Raw genomic sequence first — 26607 nt, 5'->3', positions numbered from 1 at the left:
TTCAAAGCTGGAATATATTTGGTGATGTAGAAAAATTGGAAATTGATAGGCGATTAAGGAAATCAATAGATAATGAATTAGTGCAGGAACATGCTGCAGGGATGGGATCATTATTACATTGAGTAGATCAGCAGCCACAAGAGGCTGAATGGCCTACTCATCCTAATTAAAACTTAATCTTTCTTCTATCATCCCAGACATCCATGACAAGCTGGAAAGTCTGATGAGAACATTTACAAGGCTGTTGCCAGGACCTTAGGGCCTGAGCTATAGGGAGAAATTGGGCAGCATTGGACTTTATTCCTTAGAGCACAGGAGGATGAGGGGGGATCATATAAAGATGTATAAGATGATAATGGAATAAACAGGGTAAATGCCGAGTCTTTTATCCGGAATTGGAGAATCATGAACCAGGGAATATGTTTAAGGTGAGAGGAGAAAGATTTAATGGGAACCTGAGAGACAACATTTCACACAGAGGGTGGTAAGTATATGGAACGAGTTGCCTGGGGTGGTGATTGAGGCAGAAACTATCACAACCTTTAAAGGGCATTTGACAGGTACATGGATTGGGAAAGTTGAGAATGACATGGGCTAAACGCAGGCCGATGGGACTTGCATCGATGGGGCATCTAGTTGGACTGAAGAACCTGTTTCTGTGCTGTATGAACCAATGTTAAGTTGCCAAGATCAGTAGGAAGACTGGAGAGAGGTAAAAGGTCTGTAAAAAGAATGACTAATTGAAGTATTATGTGAAGGGAATAGTTCTTAGTCACACTGTGAGCCAGCAGTTGTTTCACATCCCTATTTGCCCTTGAATTGAATGGCTTGCTGAAGCATTTTCCCAAGTATGTATAAGAATCACCCTTCCTTTGACAATTCCTCCACCCTACACCTCCACCCAGACCTGCCGAGTTCCTCCAACAGATTGTTTGTTGTTCTGCGATCCACCCTTGCAGTGGGGCTGAACAGATGGAAAAACAGCTGATGTCCTTCCCCAAAAAGGAAACGTGTGCAATCTCACAACAAGATGATAGTTTCATGTTCTGAAGATGAGCAGGGGAAACGTTTCCCCAAATACCCGGGGTCCAACATTAATTTTTCAATTATCCATTCATTACTATGCTTCAGAAGATTTTTGCTGTGCTTTGACTCCCTATCTTACGATAGTGACTGAACTTCAGAAGCAGCTCACTGGCAATGAATTGCTCTGGTCCGTCCTGGCACTATAACAGATGAGGATCTCAAATGCACAGAAGCCTCCGAAGTTTCACAGATGTCCTCTACAGTGGGGCTCCCCAGTCCCGAGTCTCAAGCGTTCCAATTCAACTCAAGATCTGTGACTTCAACGTTATCCGAAATTACCAGGGAGGTTTGTCATGCGCAGGAGGTTTTATTTTCCACTTGCATCCTCGAGCTGTTCTTTTGGAGATACAACCGTTGCGTAAATGCAGCCTGAAGGATAAACAATTTCCATGTTATGATTTTATGCTATTATTGTAAGATTCTGCTGCTTTGATTCAAACCATAGTTATACAGCACGAAAACAGGCCCTTCAGCCCAACCTTCCAATGCCGACCAAGTTGCCCCATCTACTCTAATCCCACCTGCTTGTGCTTGGCCTCCAACCCTCTAAACCTTTCCAATACATGTACCTGTCCAAATGTCTTTTAAATGTTGTCATAGTATCTGCCTCCTCTGGCAGCTCGTTCCATATACCCACCACCCTCTGTGTGAAAAAGTTGCCTCTCAGGTTCTTATTAAATCTTTCCCTTCGCATCTTAAACTTGTCTTAAATGAATCTGGCTCATAAAATACGGAAACAGACCCTTCGGCCGAACTTGTTCCTACCTTCCAAGATGCTCATCTACACTAACCCCACTTGCCCAAATTTAGCCCATATGCCTCTAAACCTTTCCTTTCCATGTACCTGACCAAATGTCTTTTAAATGTTGTCATAGTACCTTCCTCAACTGCCCTCCCCTGCCCTCCCCTGACCATATACCCACCACCCTCAGTGTGAAAACGTTGCCCCTCTTTTTCCTATTATATCTTTTAGCTCTCACGTTAAACCTAAATCCTCTGGTTCTTGAGTTAAACCTATGTCCTCTGGTTGACGGCAGACTACACAGAGTCAAGCTACTGTCTGAGGAATCTTGTCCGTAGAATGTAAGGAATGGGGGAGGAAGTAGGCCACTCAAGACTGTTCTGCTATTCAACATGATTGATGAAGGATATTGAGGCAATAGTCAAACAAAAGGGACATATGTCAGATATAGGCAGCTGGGAATCAAGCAAGCCTCTCAAGTATAAGGGATGGTGGTTTACAATTTAGAAGGAAATAATCAGGAGGATAAAAAGAGGACATGAGATTGATATGGCAGATAAGATACCGGAAAACTCAGAGAAATTCTCAAAGTATATTAAGAGCAAAAGGCTAACTAAAGAGAATAGGATCAACATGGTCATCCATGAGAGATGGATGTGGTTTTAAATGAACATTTCTCATCTGTATTTATTGTGGAGAAGGTCATGGAAGTCAAGGAATTAAGAGTAATGAATTGCAATACATTGGAACATATCTACATTACAAAAGAGGTGCTGGCAGTCTTAAGACATATTAGGGTAAATAAATGCCCAAGGCCTGATCAAGTGTATCCTAGGATATTGTGGGAAGCTAGGGAAGGAATTCCAGGTGCTCTGGCAGAGGCGTTTGCATCATCTTTAACCACATGTGTGGTACCGGAAGACTGGTGGGTGGCTAATGTTGTGCCCCTATTTAAGAAGGTCTGCAAGTACAAGACAGGGAACTACAGACCGGTGAGCCTGTGGTGGTGAGGGGATTACCAGAGGGGATTTTGAGGGTCAGGATGTACCCGGATTTGGAAAGGTAACGACTGATGAGGGATAGTTAGCATGGTTTTGTGTGAGGAATTTGTGTGTGACTCATGAAATTGAGTGAGCTTTTGACGAGGTGACGAGTCTATTGACGAGGGTAGAGCTGGTACACATTGCCTGCATGGACGCTAACAAGGCCTTTGCCAAGTTCTCACATGGCTTGCTAGTCTGGAAGATTAAATCACATGAGGTCCAGGGTGAATGAGCCAATTGGATATAAATTTGGCTTGGTGGAAGGTGGTGGTGATGGGTTATTATTCACACCAGAGGCCTGTGACTAGTGGTGTAACACAGGGATCGGTGCTGGGTCCACTCAGTATGAAATGGGTTTGCTGTGTTCCCAAGGGGTGTCCAGTATGAAATAGGTGTACTTTGTTCCCAAGAGGTGTCCACACAGATGTGTGTATTTTGTCACTCACCGTGTGTTCCGTGTGCCTTACCAGTCTCCTCCTCTTTGCAGGGAGGTCTTTGAATGTGCACATTGCTGTAGAGACTATTCTGAGAATCCGCGGGATCTGAAAAGAACACAGATTGTTATTGCACTCCAGCATCTCTCCCCCACTGTATTCTATCACTCAAACCACCCACTCCCATTTAAAAGACATTGGGACATGTACATGGATTGGAAAGGTTTATAGGGATAAGGGCCAAATGCAGGCAGGTGGGACTAGTGTGGATGGGGCATTTTCATCGGCTTGAGCAAGTTGGACCAAAGACCTGTCTCCGTGCTGTGTGACTCTGCGAGTTCCCACCTCTGATAATCACCTTCTCTTGCCTGTTTCGATTGCCCCTCCTGTAGTGGTCCATCTTTTGCCAAGACTGTTCTTCACCCCTCATTATGACACTTGGCAAGCCCCGAGAGAACCCCTCGCTGCTTCTGAGGATACAGAACTGTACTGCAGAACAGACAGCATTGTGCTTCCAGGTCTGATGCTTGGCCGTCCGATGGTGGGAAGCGGAAGATAAACAACACCAGGATCCCTAGTAACTATGTCCTGGGTCTTTGTTACTGCTTCCGCTATGTCTGGCCTTTGCAGCACCCTCCCTGAATGTTGGATATGGAGAGCTCTGAACCGCAGGCTTGATGGGAAGCCCAGTGGGTATTGTCAGTGCGAGTGGATGTTTCTAGTCAGTACATCAAGGGTATGCCTTCCAGCCCATCGTGGACACTATTTTGCATGGGGCGTCCACGTCACTACTGTGGTATCACAGCTCACCGTGTGCTTACTGTTCCTTACCCATCTCTGCTCCTACTTGGGAACGTCTTCGAACGTGAACAATGCTGTAAATGACGGGATCTGGAGAGTCACGAGGATCTGGAAAGAACACAAATTTACTGCACAACTTCATCGTCTTGCTTTCTTAACCTCACAATCCCAGTCCCTAAACTACTATCTACCTCTTTGGTGACTGTCCTTGATTGGACTTTGCTGGCTTTACTTTCACGAAACGCTATTCCTTTATCATGTATCTAGAAACTGTAAATTCCAAATGATAACCATCACTGCACTCACCAACATTCCTGTCCAATTCTCCTGGTGTTGGAACTGCCTGAGTGTCTGCCCTGTTTCTTGGCCATGTGTTTAAATGAACAACACTGTAAACAGGGTCCCCTTCAGGCTCCTGTGAACCTGTCAAAGGCACAAAAAAAGCAAAGCATATTTTAATGAAGAAATTAGAGCTCCAAAACTGTCCACCCATCCCCTCCCACAGCGTCAAAACTGTAGATAAAATGGAAGGGAATCACAAAATGTACAGCTTTCCAATCCTATCCTCAGGGGTGGTGGAGGCTTTCATAGATGAGGTTCTTTGTGCAAACCTAACAATAAACGGATCATGTATTGTTACTTTTTGAAAGAATAGGATCAATTCCGAATTACATTGGCCATTCAAGACCAAAGCTGGTGTATTAGATCTAACATTGGTCTCCTTACCCAAAAAGGCAATGCACAGGCAGTTCCACTATACCACACACGCTGCATTCTTACGCAACATCTTATTATAGAAAATTACATTCTGAAAAGTATTGTGCCAATGAGAAAAAGGAGGTTAGAGGCTCGGGATTATGAAACTTGCAATAACAAAGTTATTTCTCCCACTGGTTTTTCAAAAATAAAGATATTTTCTATCGCTCCGTTTAATTTTGTAGCTGCGATCTACAAATTTTGATGGCTCAATGTTACATTTAATAGAGTATCACTGCTCAAATGTCAATTGAAATGACTGCTTGGCCACCCATGATTTGTATTCATCAGAGACATGATTACTGCAGGGAGGTTACATGAACATGTTTTTCCCCCCAGGTTGTTTTTATCCAAGATAGCTTTTTTTCTGCTTCCCAATTTCCAAAGTAACTTTTAACTGGATCTCTACTTCCTGATAGAGATTACTTTATAACCAATTCAGGCTGTATAATAGCATTACCTAATTCAGTAATCGTGTTGTAGCCAATTTGCGATTTCAAATCTTATGTTGAGCAGAACTACCTATACTTTCTTTGCAGGTTGTGCAGCAAAAGTTCATGAGGCTCGTTTCTGGGATTGCAAAGAGATTAAATAGGTTGGACCTTCAATCTTTAGAGTTAAGGACAGGTGTCCAATACAAAATACTTCCAGTAGGTTCGACAGATCAGATTAATTAAAGGGCGACACGGTGGCGCAGCGGTAGAGTTGCAGCCTTACAGCGAATGCAGTGCCGGAGACTCAGGTTCGATCCTGACTACGGGCGCCGTCTGTACGGAGTTTGTACATTCTCCCCTTGACCTGCTGTGGTGTTTTCTGAGATCTTCGGTTTCCTCCCACACTCCAAAGACATACAGGTATGTAGGTTAATTGGCTGGGCAAATGTAAAAATTGTCCCTAGGGTGTAGGATAGTGTTAATGTGCAGGGATTGCTGGGCGGCGCGGACACGGTAGGCCAAAGTGCCTGTTTCCGTGCTGTATCTCTAAATCTAAATCTAATTCCCATGACTGAGGAATCTGGAATCTTAGTGCGAGCCCTGGGCCTTGAGGCAAGTCTTTTAAGTATTAATAATCCACTTGAACACACAACCCGATCTGCTCTGAGAGGGATTGTCTTTGCTGATCTAATTAGGAAGCGATGGGAGGGAGGGAGGGAGAGTAGGTGGTAGAGACAATTGAAAGGCCAGTTATTAAATGTGGATTTGAGCTCAGCTTTTCCAAAGAATGTCCTCGATGTGAAAGGAAGTTTGGGCAGATTCCCCCATTACCTGGCTCTGGTCCTTGTGGTTCCCGACCATTGGCCACGCAGGCATCAACACCACACCAACGCTGCTGTGAGCCTGTCAAAGACACAGGAAAGTATTCTGTGAGAATCCCCTCTCGATACCTCTCCCACTCTGCTCCTTAAACACACCTCTACTCTCAGCTCTAACGCATCTGGGCCTCCTAATTCCCTGCTTGAGTTAGAAACATAGAAACATAGAAAATAGGTGCAGAAAGAGGCTATTTGGCCCTTCGAGCCAGCACCGCCATTCATTGTGATCATGGGTGATCATCTACAATCAGTAACCTGTGCCTGCCTTCTCCCCATATCCCTTGATTCCACGAGCCCCTAGAGCTCTATCTAACTCTCTCATAAATTCATCCAGTGAATTGGCCTCCACTGCCCTCTGTGGCAGAGAATTCCACAAATTCACAACTCTCTGGGTGAAAAAGTTTCTTCTCACCTCAGTTTTAAACGGCCTCCCCTTTATTCTTAGACTGTAACCCCTGGATCTGGACTCCCCCAACATTGGGAACATATTTCCTGCATCTAGCTTGTCTAGTCCTTTTATAATTTTATACGCCTCTATAAGATCCCCTCTCATCCTTCTAAACTCCAGTGAATACAAGCCTAGTCTTTCCAATCTTTCCTCATATGACAGTCCCTCCATCCCAGGGATTAACCTCGTGAACCTACACTGCACTGCCTCAATAGCAAGGATGTCCTTCCTCAAATTAGGAGACCAAAACTGCACACAATACTCCAGATGTGGTCTCACCAGTGCCCTATACAACTGCAAAGAAGGACTTCTTTGCTCCTGTACTCAAATCCTCTCTTTATCAAGGCCAACATGCCATTAGCTTTCATCACTGCCTGCTGTACCTGCATGCCTACTCTCAGCGACTGGTGTACAAGGACACCAAGGTCTCGTTGCACTTCCCTTTACCTAATCTGACACCATTGAGATAATAATCTGCCTCCTTTTTTTTGCCACCAGTGGATAACCTCACATTTATCTACATTATACTGCATCTGCCATGCATCTGCCCACTCACTCAACCTGTCTAAGTCACCCTGCAACCTCTTAACATCCTCTTGGCAGTACAAACTGCCACCCAGCTTTGTGTCATCCGCAAACTTGCTAGTGTTACTTCTAATTCCATCATCCAAATCATTAATATATATTGTAAATAGTTGCGGCCCCAGCACCGAGACTCCACTCTCCACTCCCTGCCATTCTGAAAGTTCTTTCCTTTCATCATCTTCTTAAAGGCCCTGTCCAATTTCAGTTCCTTAAACTTTGCATATGCTTCCTTTTCCTTCGAGTCTAAATTTACAACCTCTCATCATTAAATCACTCTGACCTACTGATGCAAACTTCCCCAAAAGGCAGCTGCTCCCTAGCTACTTGCCCCAGTAAAAGAACAAAGTGCTAGAGAAGTTCAGAGGGCCACACAGGCTCTGTGGAGAGAAATGGATCGATGATGTTTTGGGTCGGGATCCTTCATCAGATTGATAGAGGGGAGAAAGCTGGCGAGTAGAGTTGAAGGGGAACGGGTGTGGCAAAAACTGACAAATGTTGGTAGATTCAGGTGAAGAGGGTTGAGTGGCAGATGGGTGGAGTTTGTAACAAAGGATTGAGATAAAATGAAGACAAAGCTGTGTAGATGTGGAATCAGATAAGGAAGGAAGAAGACGGTCTAATATAAAACCAAAGGGAAGGATGTCGTTAGGCCTCCTTATGCCCCAGTTTTGAACACTATTCAGTGCCTATCCTGCCCTACCTAGGGATGTTCTGTTGTATTAATCATGCCACATGCTTGCTCAGTAGACCAACAAAAAGTTTGGCATTTCTCCAAAGACGTACAGGTATGTAGGTTAATTGGCTGGGTAAATGTAAAAATTGTCCCTAGTGGGTGTAGGATAGTGTTAATGTACGGGGATCGCTGGGCGGCACGGACTTGGTGGGCCGAAAAGGCCTGTTTCCCGGCTGTGTATATATGATATGATATGATATGATAACACTAGCCAATTTCTACAAATGCACCATTGAAAGCAAGACAAAGTGCTGGAGTAATTTAGCAAGTCAGGCAGCATCCCTGGAAAACATGGATAGGTGACACTTCGGGTCGGGACCCTTCTTCAGACTGATCGGGATACTGTCAGGATGCTTCACAGCTTGGGAACCGCTCCCCAAGACCGTAAGAAATTTCAGAGAGTTGTGGATGTAGTCGAGTCCATCACACAGACCACATTTCCCACTATTGACTCCATCGACACTTCACGCTGCACTTCACGCTGCCTTTCTCCCTGTAACCACTTGGGTTTTCTCCGAGTGCTCTGGCTTCCTCCCACACACGATAGACATAAGTATTAATGATACGTGGTGATCGCTGGTCGGCACAGACATGGTGGGCCAAAGGGCCTGTTTCCATGCTGTATCTCTAAAGTCTAAAACACACTATTATGTACTCCCGTACTTTTCTCTTTACACTACCTGTCGTACTTGTATATGGATTGATTGGACTCGTGTATTGTATGATTAGATTTGACCAAATAACATCCAAACAAAGATTTTCACTGTATCACAGTAGGTGACTATAATAATAAATTAATACATGAATGCAAGCTTTTGTTGCTGTTGTACAAATCTAAGGACCTAATCAAGAACCTATCAATCTCCGCTTTAAAATTTCCAATGACTTGTCCTCCATTGTTGCCCGTGGCATTGAATTCCACAGATTCATCACCCTCTGGCTAAAAAAAAAACTTCCTCATCTCCATTCTAAAGATTCATCCTTTTATTCTGAGGCTGTGCCCTCTGGTCCTGGAATCTCTCACTGCTGGTAACTCCACGTCCACATGTCCTTTTGAAAGTATATAGACCAAGGACCTATACATTTACACCTGAGTTCATATCTTCTTGCATTAAAGGCCAACATTACATTTGTTTTCCGAAATCCGCACGTTTGGACATAAAGTATATATATATAATTATTTGGATAATCAAGGCCTGATTAGAAACAGTCAACATGGATTTGTGCCTGGAAGGTCATGTTTGACTAATCTTCTTGAATTTTTTGAAGAGGTTACCAGGGAAATTGATAAGGGCAAGGCTGTGGATGTTGTCTATATGGACTTCAGTAAGGCATTTGACAAGGTTCCACATGGAAGGTTGATTAAGAAGGTTAAATCATTGGGTATTAATAGTGAGGTTGCAAGATGGATTCAACAATGGCTGAATGGGAGATACCAGAGGGTAATGGTTGACAATTGTATGTCAGGTTGGAGGCCAGTGTCTAGTGGAGTGCCCCAAGGATCTGTGTTGGGTCCACTGTTGTTTGTCATTTACATTAATGATCTGGATGATGGTGTGGCAAATTGGATTAGTAAATATGCAGATGATACTAAGATAGGTGGAGTAGTTGATAGTGAGGTAGATTTTCAAAGTCTACAGAGAGACTTGGGCCTTTTGGAAGGGTGGGCTGAAAGATGGCAGATGGAGTTTAATGCTGATAAGTGTGAGGTGCTGCATTTTGGTAGGACAAATCAAAATAGGACGTACAGGGTAAATGGTAGGGAATTGAGGAATGCAGTGGAACAGAGGGATCTGGGAATAACTGTGCATTGTTCCCTGAAGGTGGAATCTCATGTGGATAGGGTGGTGAAGAAGGCGTTTGGTATGCTTGCCTTTATAAATCAGAGCATCGAGTATAGAAGTTGGGATGTAATGTTGAAATTGTACAGGGCATTGGTGAGGCCGAATCTGGAGTATGGTGTGCAGTTCTGGTCGCCAAATTATAGGAAGGATGTCGACAAAATGGAGAGGGTACAGAGGAGATTTACTAGAATGTTGCCTGGGTTTCAGCACTTAGGCTACAGAGAGAGGTTGAATAGGTTGGGTCTTTATTCTTTGGAGCGTAGAAGGTTGAGGGGGGACTTGATAGAGGTTTTTTAAATTTTGAGAGGGACAGACAGAGTTGATGTGGGTAGGCTTTTCCCTTTGAGAGTGGGGAAGATTCCAACAAGGGGACATAGCTTCAGAATTGAGGGACAAAGGTTTAGGGGTAACATGAGGGGGAACTTCTTTACTCAGAGGGTTGTGGCTGTATGGAATGGGCTTCCGGTGGAAGTGGTGGAGGCTGGCTCGATTTTATTATTTAAGAGTAAATTGGATAGGTATATGGATAGGAGGGGATTGGAGGGTTATGGTCTGAGTGCAGGTAGATGAGACTAGGGGGGTCAGGGAGAATGGTCGGCGTGGACTGGTAGGGCCGGACAGGCCTGTTTCCATGCTGTATTTGTTATATATAAGTGAGTCATCTGTGAACATCAGTATTCCCCAATCCGTCACCACTGTAGCAGCACTGAAGTTTGCCCTCATATTTTCCCACATTCCCATGTTGTTTCCCAACTCACTTGGCTTGTCTATAGATCCTCTTCAAAGCTTCAAGCCATCACTTTCCCACTCAGTTTCACATCATCTGCAAACTGGTCCAGTATTGAATCGGAAAGCTCAGAACCTTTATCAAATGATACCCAAGCATTCGACGAACAGCGAGGATCTAAGGACAGAATCACAGCCGGACCTTCCCACAAATTCATCTGAGGGCAAGGGCAATGAATGCCTTATCTCAGGACTGTATTATTAAGAATGGAAATTCTGACCCTGATATACCCAAGTCACCATGGACAAGGTCAGTCAGGGTGACAATGGTGAGGGCAGACTTGACCCTTCAAGGTGGAACAAGCCAGGTCCACCAGAACTGAAGATTTAACTTTGGCACACGATGTCTGTGCCGACCACAATGCCAAATTAAACTAATCACATCCCTCAGCACATGGTTGATCTCTTTCCATTTCCTGCAAAATTTACGTGTATAAATGCTCTTTAAACATTGCTATCGTGTCAGCTTCCACACCTCCCCTGGCTGCACGTTCCAGGCACAAACCATTCTAAACAAATTGCACTTCTTAAATCTCCTTTAAAAACATTCCTACTCTCAACTTAACCCATGCTCTCTAGTTTTTGATATCTCAACCCTGGGAAAAAAGACTATCTACTCTTTGTATGTGTCTCATAATTTGACATTCTTTGATCAGTTCGCCCCTCAGCATCAGATGTTCCAAAGAAAAACAATCCAACCTCTCCTTATAGCTAAAATCTTCTAATCCAGGCAGTATTCTGTAACCCTCTGCTGCACCCTCTCCAAAGCGTCCACATCCTTCCTGAAATGTGGTGACCGGAACTGGACATAATACCCCAAATGTGGCCTAACCAGGGATGACTGCCCTCCTGTTCACATTTCCGGCCTACAAAATGTGAAAAAGCCAACATTCCCAAGAACACCCAAAACAGCCCACAATGCAGTTGTTATTGGCAAACTTACCTTTTTTCAAAGACCTGAGAACAAATACCATCACAAGGAGGGCAATAGCCAATATGGACAATCCAAAGCAGAGGACCTGCATTAACCATTTCCTATCCATGTGTAAGCGGATCTCACGCGTGTCTCTCTGGTGTTCATTCACAGCCACACACGTGTATTTCCCTGGCATCCTGGGGTGAAGCAGCTCTCCCACAGTCAGTAGTTTCTCTGGATCATGTGTGACCCTCATCTCACTACTGTTCAAGTGCAGTGTGCTGTTCCCTGGGCCGATCCACGTGATGTTTGCAGGGGGCTTCCCTTCAGCCCTGCACAAAAGGGTCTTTTCTCCAGTTACATTGCTGCTCCCAAAAAACAGCTCCAGGATGGTGGCTGGGACTTGGAGAAGGAAGAAATTCAATTAAAACTCATTGAATTAATCATTATTGATGCTGTGTGAGGATAGAGTCCTTCTGAATGAGGATTGGAAGAAGACACCTAGGAGTCTGCAGTGAAATATTTGCAGATATGATAGTGTCTTTGAGAAGCACATGAATCTACGGGAAATGGAGGGATATGGATCATGTGTGGGCAGATGATGTTAGTTTAACTTACCATTATGTTCTGCACAGACACTGTGGGCCAAAGGGGCTGTTCCTGTGCTGCACTGTTCTATGCTCTAATATTCAGTGAGAGAACATACAGTATCCTGGAGTGGATGTGAATGAAAGAGACTGATGCAAATACCCCAGGACGGTCTGTGGATCTTTGCAACACAGACCCTGTCACAGATACACGGTCTGGAGGTTCAGCAGGTGAATGTGGTTCTGAATCTCTGACCCTGCTGCAGGGAGCTCTGTGCATCCTGGCCGGAATCAGTACTGTCTTCCAATCACTAGGGGCAGTGCTGAGCGAGGGCAGCCCAGAGCAAGGAATGGATTGGGCCGATCTCGGCTCCACCTGTCACTGATCTCATGTCCTCTTACAGTTGATCATGTGATTTTATCGTTCACAGCACAATACAGACAGATCTTTCCTTACCCACAACCTCCAGTTTCGTCTCATCCTGAGTCACCGTCTCCTGTGTGGAATTCCTGACCCAAACGTGACAGAAATAGTCACTGCTGTCGTTCAGTCTGAGCTCCTTCACTCTGATAGAGGCTTCTCCCTGGTCTAGTTTTCCCACCAGCTCATATCGACCTCCTCCCTTTATAGGGACATTGTAGGGAGGGTTCACAGAGTGATTAAAGACTGTAGACTCTTCCCGTGGACTCCCCTTCATCCAGCGGATCGTGATGGGGCTGGGATTCTTGTTCAAGGGGTTGAAGGAGCAGGGCAGTGTGGCTGAATCACTTCTCTTCCCAATCACCATGGATGTCTTTATCTTTCCATCTTGTATAGAGAAAAGTTGTATTTAGCAATCTATTCCACATGGTTTATAAAAATACTTCATCCATGCCTGTGACTTTGATTCTCCATCCCACTCCCACTCTGATCTGCCTGTTTCAGACCTCCTGCACTGTTCTAACGAGGCCCAATCTCAAGCAACAGTACCTCATCATCTGTCTGCACAGCATGAAGCGCCTTTGTGTTAACATTTAAAACAACAATTTCAATAACTTGCTTACTGTTTGTATAAGAACTGGCCAGAACTGCCTCAGAAGTCAATATTACCTGACCCATTCCACCATAATCATAGCCTGACGACAATATCACTGGAGATGCCACAAGACTCCCATCAACACCAACATTGGAGATGAGACAGTGACAATAGACAATAGGTGCAGGAGGCGGCCATTCGGCCCTTCGAGCCAGCACCGCCATTCAATGTGATCATGGCTGATCATTCTCAATCAGTACCACGTTCCTGCCTTCTCCCCATACCCCCTGACTCCGCTATCCTTAAGAGCTCTATCTAGCTCTCTCTTGAATGCATTCGGAGAATTGGCCTCCACTGCCTTCTGAGGCAGAGAATTCCACAGATTCACAACTCTCTGACTGAAAAAGTTTTTCCTCATCTCAGTTCTAAAAGGCCTACCCCTTCTCATGTGACGTTCAAACATGAGAAAGTGAAGACAATCACAAGAGTGCAGTCCACATAAGTGGCAGCTTAAATATCAAACCCGCACACAGATACAGGCAGAGAAATGGCAGATGGAGTTTGATCCAAACATATGTGAAGTGTTGCATTTGGGAGATTGATTGCAAGTGGAAAGTATACAAGGATAAGACCATTAAAACCACTGATGTACAGAAACATATTGGGTTCCAAATCCATAACTCCCTGAAAATGGCAACACAAGTGAAAAAGGTGTACAGTATGCTTGCTTTCATTGGTCAAGGTACGGAATACAAGATGTGTAGGAAGGAACTGCAGATGCTGGTTAAACCGAAGATGGACACAAAAAGCTGGAGTAACTCAGCGGAACAGGCAGCATCTCTGGAGAGAAAGAAAGGGTCTCGTTTTGGGTCGAGAAGAAGGGACTTTTTTGCGTCTATCTTCTGAATACAAGAGTCAGGAAGTCATGTTGCAGCTCTCTCCAACTTTAGTTACGACACTGAGATTATTGCATCCAGTTTTATGTACAGTTCTCACCCATTATAAGGATGTGGAGACTTTGGAAAGGTTTCAGAAGAGGTTTACCAGAATGCTGCCTGGATTAGAGGTTATTAGTTATAAGAAAAGGTCGGACATACTTGAACTACTTTCTCTGGACTTTTGAAAGTTTATAAAAATGTGAAAGACATGGATCGGGGAGAGAGTCAGAACCTTTTACCTATGGCGGAAATGTCAACGAATAGACAGCATTGTACTAAGGATAGAGGGGAAAAGATGAAAGGAGATATGTGGGGAAAGATATTGTTTACACAGAGGGTGGTGGGTGCCAGGAAAATACTGCTAGGGGTGGAGGTTGAGGCAGCTACGATAGTTTTTTAGAGGATTTTTGAAATGCAGGTAATGGAAGAAATGTATCACCTGTAGGTAGACAAGATTAACGCAGTATCATGTTCAGTACAGACATTGTGGGCCAGAGGGCCTGTTCCTGTGCTGTTCTACGCTGTCAGTGGGAGCTCATTCCTCTTAAGGTTGTTCAATATGTTATTATCGTTTACAGCATAACATACGTTTCCTTACCCACAACCTGCAGTTTCAACTCATCCTGAGTCACAGTCGTCAACGTTGAATTCCTGACAGAAACGTGACATGAATAATCACTGGTGTCACCCTGTCTGAGTCCCCTCACACTGATGGAGGCGTCTCCCTGCTCCAGGGTTCCCACCAGCTCATATCGACCTCCTCCCTTTATAGGGACATTGTAGAGAGGGTTCACAGAGTGATTAAAGACTGTGGACTCTTCCCGTGGACTCCCCTTCATCCAACGGATCGTGATGGAGCTGGGATTCCTGATCGAGGGACTGAAGGAGCAGGGCAGTGTGGCAGTGCCATTCTTCCTCCCAATCACCATGGATGCTCTGACATTATCACCTTGCATAGAGAAGAGTTTTAAAGGGTGAATATGATTTAGAAATTGAATACAATAACCACACAGTCTTTATCAATAGTTCATCCATACTTGTGACTTAGATTCTCCATCCCATTCCCACTCTGATCGAGCTGTTCCTGACCTCCTGCACTATTCTAATAAGGGCCAATCTCAAGTAAAGACACCTCAACTTCAGTCTGGACAAGATGGAGCCTTCAAGGCTCCCAGTGAGCCTTGACCTTGAAGACCGGGAACCGGAGAGGAGGATGGAATTAATGAATGAATGAATGAATGAATGAATGAATGAATGAATGAATGAATGAATGAATGAATGATTTTATGAATGAATGAATGAATAGGTTTATTGGCCAAGTATGTGCATATACAAGCAATGTGCCATGGTGCTCTGCTCACAAATGACAACACAAACATACAGTTAACAATTAAGAAGAAAGCATAAACCCATCAAAACAATAAGGATACAACATTACGGTCTAAACATGTGGGTGAAAATAAACCAGAGCAAAAAAGAGACTAGAGACTTTGGTTATTGAGTAGAAAAAGCTGTTTTATGTCTGGCTGTGGCTGCTTGGACAGTCCGGAGTTGCCTTACAGAAGGAAGTGCTTCAAAGATTTTGTGGCCAGGGAGAAAGGGGTCAGAGATGATCTTGCCCGCTCGCTTCCTGGCCCTTGCAGTGTACAGTTCATCAATGGGGGGAAGGTTGCAGCCAACAACCTTCTCAGCTGTGCGAACGATCTGTTGGAGCCTCCGGATGTCGTGCTTAGTTTCTGAGCCAAACCAGACCATGATGGAGAAGGTGAGGACGGACTCAATGATAGCAGTATAGAATTGAACCATCATTGCCTGTGGCAGATTGTGCCTCCTTAGATGCTGCAGGAAGTACATCCTCTGTTGGGCCTTTCTGACTGTGGAGTCGATGGTGGCCCCCCATTTAAGGTTCCTGGAGATGATGGTTCCAAGGAACTTAAATGACTCCACAGATGTGACTGTGGTGTTGTTGATGGTGAGTGGGGGGAGGGGAAGGGGAGCTCTTTGAAAGTCTACAATTAGTTCCACTGCCTTAAGAACATTGAGCTCCAGGTTGTTACGATGGCACCAGGATGCCAGTTGTGTCACTTCACCTCTGTAGGCAGATTCCTCCCCATCCTGGATCAGTCCAATCAGGGTTGTGTCATCCGCAAACCTGAAGAGCTTGACAGAGGAGTCTATGGAGGTGCAGTCGTTGGTGTAGAGAGAGTAAAGGAGGGAGAATAAAGGCACGGTTAACTGAATCAGGAGGGCTGGGGGCTGGAGTCTTATGGTCTGCACCCTAAGCTCATCTGTGGGAGGCACGGTTCATAGGATCATAAGTGATAGGTGTAGAATTAGACCATTCAGCCCATCAAGTCTACTCCGCCATTCAATCATGGCTGATCTATCTTTCCTAATCCCATTCTCCTGTCTTCTCATAACCTCTGACAACTGTACTAATCAGGAATCTATTTACCTCTGCCTTAAATATATCCACTGACTTTGCCTCCACAGTCTTCTGTGGCAAAGAAATCCACAGATTCACCACCCTCCGAGCAAAGAAATTCCTCCTCATCTCCTTCCTAAAAGAACGTCCTTTAATTCTGAGGCTAAACCCTCTCGCCCTAGTCTCTCCCACTAGTGGATACATCCTCTCCACATCCACTCTATCCAAACCTTTCACTATTCTGTCTGTTTCAATGCGGTCCCCCCTCATTCCTCTGAACTCCAGTGAATATGGGCCCATGCTGTCAAAGGTTCATCTGATGTTAACCTACTCATTCCTGGGATGATTCTTGTAAACCTCCTCTGGTCCCTCTCCAGGGCCAACACATCCTTCCTCAGATATGGTGCCCAAAATTGCTCACAATGTTCCAAATGCGGCCTGACCAGCGCCTGAAAGAGAGTCAGCATTACAACCCTGCTTTTGTATATAAACCCTCTTGAAACAAATGCTAGCATTGCGTTTGCTTTCTTTACAACTGATTCGACTTGCAGATTAACTTTTTGGGAATCCTGCACCAGCATTCCCAAGTCTCTTTGCACCTCCGATTTCTGGATTCTCACCCCATTTAGAAAATAATCAAGGCTTTTATTCCTATTACCAAAATGCATGACTCCACACTTTTCTACAATATATTCCATCTGCCACTTCTCTGCCCACTCTCCCAACCTACACAAGTTATTCTGCAGAGTCCTTGCTTTCTCTGCACTACCTCCCCCTCCACCTATTTTTGTATCATCCACAAACTTGGCCACAAAGCCTTCAATCCAAATCATTAATATACAACATGAAGAGCAGTGGCCCCAGCACCGAGCCCTGCAGAATTCTGCTAGTCACTGGCAGCCAACCAGAAAAGGCCTGGTTAACCGAATTAGGAGGGGTAGGGGGTTTTAACTTCTGTGCCCTAAACTCATCTGTGGGAGGTGCCCCCTCACCCCCCCTCCCCCCCAAACTGCCCCTGGGGAAGAAGGGCTGAAGAGGGAGGGCTGTGCAAGGTGAGGGACAATGGTTCTCACGTCAAGTGAAGTCAAGTCCAATTTATTTATAAAAGCACATTTTAAAACAACCCACGTTGACCAAAGTGCTGTACATCAGAGCAGGCACTAAAACCACAATAAGAACAGACATCACAGCACACAGGCACAAAATAAACAGTTCAAATGGAGCAGCACAAAACAAAAATCAACCTCAACAGAAGGCTTCCAAACGCTAATAAATAAAAGTATGTTTTGAGCCTGGACTACAAACAGCGAGCAAGTCACCAGAAATTGTTCTATTCAAGTTGACCCAATGAACCATTGAGTCAACATTGAATACAACAATTTCTGGTAAATTTCTCGCTGTTTGTATCAGAAGTTCTGCAGCAGGTTATTCATCTGCGATACTGACTCCTTTCACCTCTCTCCACTGACACTGCCTCATCTGCTGGGTGTTTCTTGCATCTCTGACGTGCAATTTGCAGCTCTAGATTATATCTTTGTTCGTGTTCTCTGTCACCAATTTCCTTCCTTAATTTACCAACTAGATAATTTCATCAACAGCAAACCTCGACTCACCCTTTCAGAGATATTTCCTATTTCCGATCCACCCCTCTATACAACCTCTGAATCTTCAGCTAACTTATTGAAATTGCAATAAGCGTTGAGAGAAGAAGGGTCTCGACCCGAAACGCCACCCATTCCTCAATCTGAAGAAGGGTCTCGACCCGAAACGTCACCCATTCCTCAGTCTGAAGAAGGGTCTCGACCCGAAACGTCACCCATTCCTTCTCTCCTGAGATGCTGCCTGACCTGCTGAGTTACTCCAGCATTTTGTGAATAAATATTGAGAGAATAAATGATCAATATTCCATTTTTGCTTATCTTCAGTAGAACTGGTTAGTTCTGATAAAAGAGAGAAAAAGTATCATCCAGAATTTTTGAATTCAATGGAGTCGGGAATGAAGCTGTGAGCCCTGTTCTTCAAATTGCATTAGACTGGTTATAAGGAAGTCACAAAAAAATAGTCAGAGGGGGAATTGCAATGAGGATTAAAATTACAAGCAACAGAAAGCTCAGGATTAACCATGCAGATTGAATAAAAGGTTTTCCCTCGTTCCCCCACCCATCAACTGCATTTACTCCTTGGGGAAGCAGCCAACATAATCAAGGATCACTCACACCCGGGTTACTCTCTCTCACCCCCTCCCCATTACCAGAACCAGAGGCTGACAATAATGTCACTGGTGGTCCCATGATTCTTCCATGAACACCAGCAATGGAGATTAGACATGATGTTCACCTATGTCCAACCACTAGAAAGTGAAGCCAATCACAAGAAAGTAGACAGAAAAATGGCAGCTCCAATGATCAACCTGTCCATTCCCTCCGCACACACAGGTATCTCCCGATACATTATCACTCCCAACAGACAGCTCCAAGATGGTGCCTGAAGCCGAGAGAGGGATTAAAGTCAATTAAATTCACTGTTATTCATTCGCACATAGGGAGAAACTCCATCCAGTAGCACCAGGAAGGGGTGAGGGGTTGTAAGTGACCCAGCAGGAGAATTGAGTGAAATATTCAGAGAGGAAACAGAACAAAGCTGATTCTTCTTACCGTTGTTCAATGTGATTTTATCATTTACTCCTCAACACTGACTGTTTCCTTACCCAAAACCTGTAGTCTCGTCTCATCCTGAGTCACCTGAATCCGTGTCTTGTGAGGGGAATTCCAGGTCCAAACATGACAGAAATAGTCGTTGGTGTCATTCAACGCGAGTCCCCTCACTCTGATGGAGGCGTCTCTGTTGTCTAGCTTTCCCACCAGCTCATATCGACCTCCTCTATTTACAATGTTAGTGCCGTGACCACTTGTGGGGTAGGAACGGGCATGATTAAAGACAACGGACTCTTCCAATGGACTCCCCTTCATCCAGAAGACAGAGATCACCCTGCGATTCACGCTCAGCGGGCTGAAGGTGCAGGGCAGTGTGGCAGAACGTTCCCTCTTCCCGATCACCATGGATGCTCTGACATCATCTTGGGTAGAGAAAGATTTAAAACATGGACATTATTCATTGGTCGAATGCATTAATCACATTTTCTTTATCAATACTTCACCTCTGACCATGTTGATAGACACAAAATGCTGGAGTAACTTAGCGGATCAGGCAGCATCTCTGGAGAAAAGGAGTAGGTAATGTTTCAGAATGGAACCCTTCTTCAGACCTGAAGAAGAATCTATTCCATTGCTCCATAGATGCTGCCTTGCACGTTGTGTTACTTCAGCATTTTGTGTCTATCCTCAGTATAAATCAGCATCTGCAGTTCATTCCTACACATCTGTGACCATGATTCTCCATCCCACTCCCACTCTGACCCATCTGTCCCTGACCCTCCTGTGCTGCTCTAGAGCGGTGAAATGTAGCTGTAAATGTAACTTCACCTTCTTTATAAATAATATGCAGAATTCTCAAATCAAATAGAGTAATTGCAGGTGACCTGCTTGTATTTTTATATAACCTACAATGCTGCTAAATCACACCTAAAACCCTGGAACATTGTGCTGTCAGTCCTGCTCAACCAAAACTCTAATTTTATTTTTTTTAAATTCTCATATTTTTGGCCACAACATCATAGTTCCATACACTAATCCAAACTTTACATTCATCTACCTTACACATAATACACATAGCATTGAAATAAACACACTTCAGTCCATCAGTTCCACTGTGTTCATTAATCTGGCCCTGCCAGCCCTTTCTGATCAGTCTTAAGCTGAAGTCTACATCCCATTCAATACCTCCCCCTGCTCCAGTTCCCAACCTTCTGCCAAACTAGGTTAAACCCACCTGAGTAGCAGCAACACACCTTCCTACATGGATATTGTAGCCCCTCGAGTTGACTCTGCATTCAGACCTGATTAATTTTACAGCAATTTTTTATTTAATTCTTGATGAAGGGGAAGTTCTGTTGACAATTTAAGTGGAGTTTAGAGTTAGGGTGGACAATATATCTAGCAGGAATGATAAGGGAGGATCCAGTGGATGTAGTGCAGCTCTACTACATTTTATACTGCATGTTATACTGGGCGGCACGGTAGCGCAGCGGTAGAGTTGCTGCTTTACAGCGAATGCAGCGCCGGAGACTCAGGTTCGATCCTGACTACGGGTGCTGCACTGTAAGGAGTTTGTACGTTCTCCCCGTGACCTGCGTGGGTTTTCTCCGAGATCTTCGGTTTCCTCCCACACTCCAAAGACGTACAGGTATGTAGGTTAATTGGCTGGGTAAATGTAAAAATTGTCCCTAGTGGGTGTAGGATAGTGTTAATGTACGGGGATCGCTGGGCGGCACGGACTTGGAGGGCCGAAAAGGCCTGTTTCCGGCTGTATGTATATGATATGATATGATATGTTCTACTACATGTTCATTTTCCATTGAATTGTAAGAAGGTTGCAAGTGGAATATGAAGAAGTGGAGAAGGTGTGCGAGATAAAAATTAACAGAGACACACACCAAGTGATAATACCTACACAGAAATGAGAGATAAGATAGATTAAACAGAACAATGCTAACGGGTGCCAAGGAACTCCTTACGAGACAGTTAAAAAACTCCTAAATGTGACACATTGAGGGAATGGTTAGTGAAGTGTGAGACGTGGGGCTCAATGACGAAAGCATTAAGTACAAGATTAGGACAGCTTCACTGCTATAAAACAGGAGAGATACAAATGATTGTCAGGTTGATGATCAGAACTGGGAATAGTTACAACAAAAGAAATGTCTTTTATGTTGCAGAGAAGCAGGAATCTATGATAGCTTAGGGACAGGATTGCCCTGGTGATCAGCTGTTGTGAAGTCACTTGATTGGTAAGTGAATAAGAGTAAATATAGGGGTGAAGGCTGTGTTGAACCTCCTCAACTGGAAGAGATTTGTTTCCAATTCCAGTCATTACTCTCCAGGATGTCAAGGATGAGAGAGGATGCATTCACAGTCACCTCCAGGGTTAGACTAGAAAAGCTGATTCAGTCTTCTTGGAAAGTTGAGACGAGATTCGATTGAAGTGGACATAGTAACAACTAGTTTCGAAGACAAGGAGACAGATTTAAATTGTCATGAACGTAAGCAAAAACGATACAAAGTACATTTCATTAATCCAGGGCCCAGGCATTCACTGCCTGTGAGGTTGGTAGATTCAAAAAATGCTTCAGATAGAGAGACGATTCACTGCCGACACTGCTGTTGTTGAATGAATAAAAGATAATGATGAGTCAATGTACAGGAGGGAGATCAATGGTCTGGTTGAGTGCTGCCAAAACAATGATCTTGCTGTGAACTTTAGCCAAACCAAGGAGCTCATTGTTGACCTGGGGAAGGGAAAACCTAGATTCCATGAACCTGTTAATCTTTGGGGGCTTCAAGTTCCTGGACATGCACTTCACTGAGTTTTTCAGGGCCCAGTGCATTGATGCGATCAATCACAAAGAAAGCTCATCAGCTCTTCCAATTCCTCAGATGTTTGAGGCACATCGCTGAATGCACTACAACTTCTACAGGACCATACTGACTGGCTACTTCACAGCCTCCTTTGGTAACCAGAATGCCCCAAAGCCAAGGAGGCTGCAGAAAAAACATTCCCCGGTCCATCATGGATTTCAACTTCCACAACATCAACAGGACTTACAGGTGTTGCCTCAAGAGTTCAGCCAATATCCCAGTTGCACAGAACACGACTTTGTATAAAGTTGCACTACTTACTTCAAATGTTATTCAAATGCTTGTACTATAATGGTCTGGTTTACCATGTATAACTGATACTTTACTGTATTGGTGTTTGTTGTATATTTATTATTATGTTGCATTAATGTGCCTGCAAAGTTGCAGCAATGAATAATTGTATTGTTCTAATCCCAGTGCATACGACTATTAAACACGCTTGACTGGAGTAATTTGGGGGATTGTATGGAAGGAATGGGGGAATGGGGCTGATGGATGTTGATGGACAGAGAGCTCTGGGGAATAGATAGATTTCCCAAGTACTTGTGGAAAGTTTCTTTCCTTCTGCTTATGATTCAAAAACCACTGGTCAGGGACTTGGAAAAAGCAGTCAGACATTCAGACCGAGGTCAAGAAATTCCCTGCAAGAATGTTTGTGAACCTTCTGAATTTTCCATCCCAGAGTTTAGTTTATTGTCACCTGAACCGAGGTACAGTGAAAAACTTTTATTGCATGCTAACCAGTCAACGAAAAAACTATACATGATTATAATCAAGCAATCCACAGGGTGCAGAAGCTGTGGATAAAAAGTAGTTTATTTATTTATTTTCTCTTTCACAGTGCCTGATGCACACATCTAAGGTATGATTCTTCCAACCTCATCCCTTGCATTCTGTGTCCCCAATGTTATGAATACTTGTGTTCAGTCCGCCAAGGCCTGCTGGAGCTCCTGGTTACTAAGCTTTTTAACTCCTCTTTCTGTTCCCACACCGACCTGACTGTCGCTGGCTTTGTGGATTATCAGTGAGAGAGCACAAGCAAACTAGAAGAACAGCACCTCAGAGTCAGCTTGAGTAGCTTATAACCTAAACCATATGAACACTGAACTCTCAAATTTCAAGTTATGCCCCTCACCCCCCCCCCCCCCCCCACCCCCACTGTGCAAACATTTCTCCCATATCCCAGTCACACTGCTCCTTGTGTCTCAGCTTGTTCATCTCGCATCCTCAAATCCCATAATTCCTTCTATCCCAAGTCTATCCCCAGCCCATCTCCCGCCTTTATATTTTGTTTCCTTGTCTGACACCTTTTATGTCTCCTTTTCACCACTCGCCATTATCACTGTCTCCACCCATCTGATAAGCATCTCCTCCATGCCACCCCCCCCCCCTTCCCCCCCCCCCCCCCCACCCCCACTTCTATCCACCTATCACTGGGCAACTGGAGGAAGACAGGCAAATTGTTTGTTTGCAGCACAATAATTCCTCACCTGATACTATGATAGGCCCATGTGAACTTCCAAACTTTGCTCCGCGTTTCCCCGTGAGCTCAACACGACAGTTGAGCTTCTTTCGTGTATCCTTCTTTTCCAGCTGATTAATGATTATGGAAGCATCGTTCTTCCGAGGGTTCCCCATTGGTTTGTAGCGACCTCCTTCATTACTCAGGATCTCATTTTTATACTTGTCTCCTGATGGATAATTTGTGTATTTGAAAAACGGCTCATTGGCATTCTTCTCCCTCCAGATGATGCTGATGTTGTCTTTGTAACCATGGTGAGGGTGAATGAACTTGCAATATAGAACCATGGGCTTCCCCTCCCTCCCCATCACCAGGCCCGGTGTCTCCATGGTCCATTTACCGGCAGTGAAGCCTGTGAAGACACAGAGATGTAACGTTAAGACTGAACTGAGGGCCACAGTCACTGTAGGAGGTTGCACCCACCCTGGATCCTTGCCCTTGTGGGAGGCATTTGATCTGCGATGTTGCTGTGCTGTGTGTCACCCTCACCACGTGGTGAGCACTGGGAAACGGGAAAGGTGGGACTGTGGCACCAGCAGTGGTTCCCCTCCTCCGTCCGGGCTGTGCCGGCTCTTCACTGGAGCCACATCTCTCTTTCACAGCTATAAGCTGATGATCAGGAGGGGCCTTGTATTTACATCACTCCCCTCACAGTCAGGGGGTGGTGGTCCACAGAGCTTCACAGGTTTGAAGTGTTGGTGGTGAAGTAGCGCTGGGAATGCAACAGGCAAGTAGTGCACAGAAAGATCCCACCAAGTAAGTACCCTACCACTGATCGAAGATGTACACAGCTGGCACAGTGGAGCAGCTAGTGGAGCTGCTAACTCACAACTCTATGGATTCAGAGTTTAATCCTGACCTCGGGTGCTGTGTGTAATTTGCACTTTCCACCGAAAACTGCATGGGTTTCTCTTTCTTAGGTTGTTTCCCACATCCCACTGATGCACATCATTAATTAGCAGCCTACTCTAAATTGCTTTCAGCATATAGGTGAGTGGTACAAACTGGGGCTGGGGAGCCATTTGTTGATTTTTGAGCTGAAATACTGCTCAATTCTTGTGATAATCCAGTTGCTGTGCTAATCCATGAGAATTCTGGTTACTGTTCCAATGCTTGGGACATTTTAATTACTGCACTAATTTTCGTGACTTTCTCATTTTCTGCTCTAAATTCTAGGGGCATTGGACCAGTTCTGCTTCAGGAAAGACCTCTCCAAGATCAATGGGTTGCACCTCAGCCACACTGGGACAATGTCGTAGCAGGGAGATTTATTGGTGCACGAGGAAAAGTTTGAGCCAAACAGGCAAAGTAATGGACTAGTATCCATTAGTATCCGTTACTAGTGTGTGGCAACAGAAAAGAGAAATAAGGTGCACCAAGATTGTGAGTGGCAGATAGCACTAAAGTAGTAAACATGTGAGTGAGCCTGGTTATTCATAGGTAGAAATGTCTATAGGGGAAAATTATGTTACGGAGATAACTAAAGACTGGCACAGTCGGGGCAGGACCAGGCATTTAATGGTCCTGGCTACAAGATGTTGATAATGGAGACGGGAGGGACATTTTAGATGGGGCGGTAATACTGATTGAGGAAAATTAGTATTGTTTTATTATTTTCATGTATACTGAGATAACCGACAAATTGTTTTGTGTGTTGTCCGGCTAAATCATACCATTCATGATTACATCACGTAGTGCATGAGAGAAAAGAGAATAAAGAATATAGCATTACACATGCAGAGGAAGTGTTGTTTAAAAATAATGTTCGTGGCCACAACAAGGTATATTGGAAGATTGGGAATTCATTCCTAGCATATGAGATGTTATTGTGAGAAAGGTATTATCCCTGGTGCAGGTTTCCACTCCACCTCAGTACATGTGACAACAATAAACCAAAACCAATTTGATTAGGATCAGAATCAACAATGAGAGCAAAGACATTCAGAGCAACACAGGAAAACATTCGGCTGTTCAAGACTGGTCAACAATCAATATGATTTTGGCTCTTAATCCCGAATCAATACAGAATTGAACTTTGTCCCCATTCCCCTTGATTTCTCCGGCCTGAGAAAATATTCAGCTCCTTGCTGAAGACAAGAAGTGGCTTGGCTTGAACTACATTGAATTTGATAATTCTCTAGGTGCATTACTCTCAGAGAAGATATTTCGCATCGTCTTAGCCTTCCTCACCTTTAAACTATGCCAAGGACACAGTGCCCCTCAGCCCCACTCACGGGCTAATATCTTCATCCAGAAACGTGGGGTCGACAACTAAACACAACCTCCCCAGCTGCTCTGACTCCAGCATTATAATCTGTTCTTTCTCAAACCAATCCTTTACTGTATTTTTAAAGTGTTTGTATTAAAGGTCTTCTCACACACACATATTCCCTTTCTGGAAGACTGGCCTAACACATTAAGTACAGCATTTTCACGGACACACAAGTCTATCATATAATTAATCATTTCATTCACAGTGAAGCAGCCAGAAAACCAACTGCTGCCCCTTGTTAAAGGATACTTACGATCAGCAGAGACAGGCAGTGCAAAGGCACAAAGCAGAATGAACAGCATTCTCTTCCCTCGCTGAGCTTTCAAATGTCGTTCAGTCTTTCCACTGGTCGAGAAGAACCAAGACTCCTTGCTGTTTCCTGTAGTTTTCTGAATTTTACAGTTAACATTGAGTGTAAAAGGGCTCAGTTAACATTGAGTGTAAAAGGGCTCAAGAGACTTTTCAAGAATCGTCAGACAGCTTCAAATGGAGAAGTCCATTTTGAGACTTTGCATTTCAAAGTCCTTGTCTTTGCAGAATCTGAGTGGAACTGGCAGCAGCAACAAGGGCTTCACCCTCTAGCTGCTGAACCATCTGTGGTGCATTGCAAAATACACCAGCAACATTTCAAGTCCACACCGCACTTCACTTAAATCTTGATTAGAAAGAGTTTGCCGAATTCTCAGAAAGTGGACCGGGAAGGAAGAAGCAAGATTGTTCCCTGTTTATAACCTGAAGCAAAATATGAAAAGGATTGCAAAATACATTTGTGCTGTGTAATGATGAAATTATATGTTATCAAGTGTTTGGCATTTTGTAGCTTTGAT

At 44.3% G+C, this 26607-nt stretch overlaps 1 pseudogene; it reads right to left on the bottom strand.

Moving 5' to 3' along the window:
* Positions 1-1129: 1129 nt before the first annotated feature.
* Positions 1130-26201, bottom strand: LOC144592322 (sialic acid-binding Ig-like lectin 12; annotated as a pseudogene).
* Positions 26202-26607: the final 406 nt, after the last annotated feature.

The sequence above is a fragment of the Rhinoraja longicauda genome, chromosome 3 (genome assembly GCF_053455715.1).
Source record: "Rhinoraja longicauda isolate Sanriku21f chromosome 3, sRhiLon1.1, whole genome shotgun sequence".
NCBI classification, from domain to species: domain Eukaryota; kingdom Metazoa; phylum Chordata; class Chondrichthyes; order Rajiformes; family Arhynchobatidae; genus Rhinoraja; species Rhinoraja longicauda.
The sequence above is the reverse complement of the archived record's forward strand: the minus strand, read 5'-3'. Positions and strand labels throughout refer to the sequence as shown.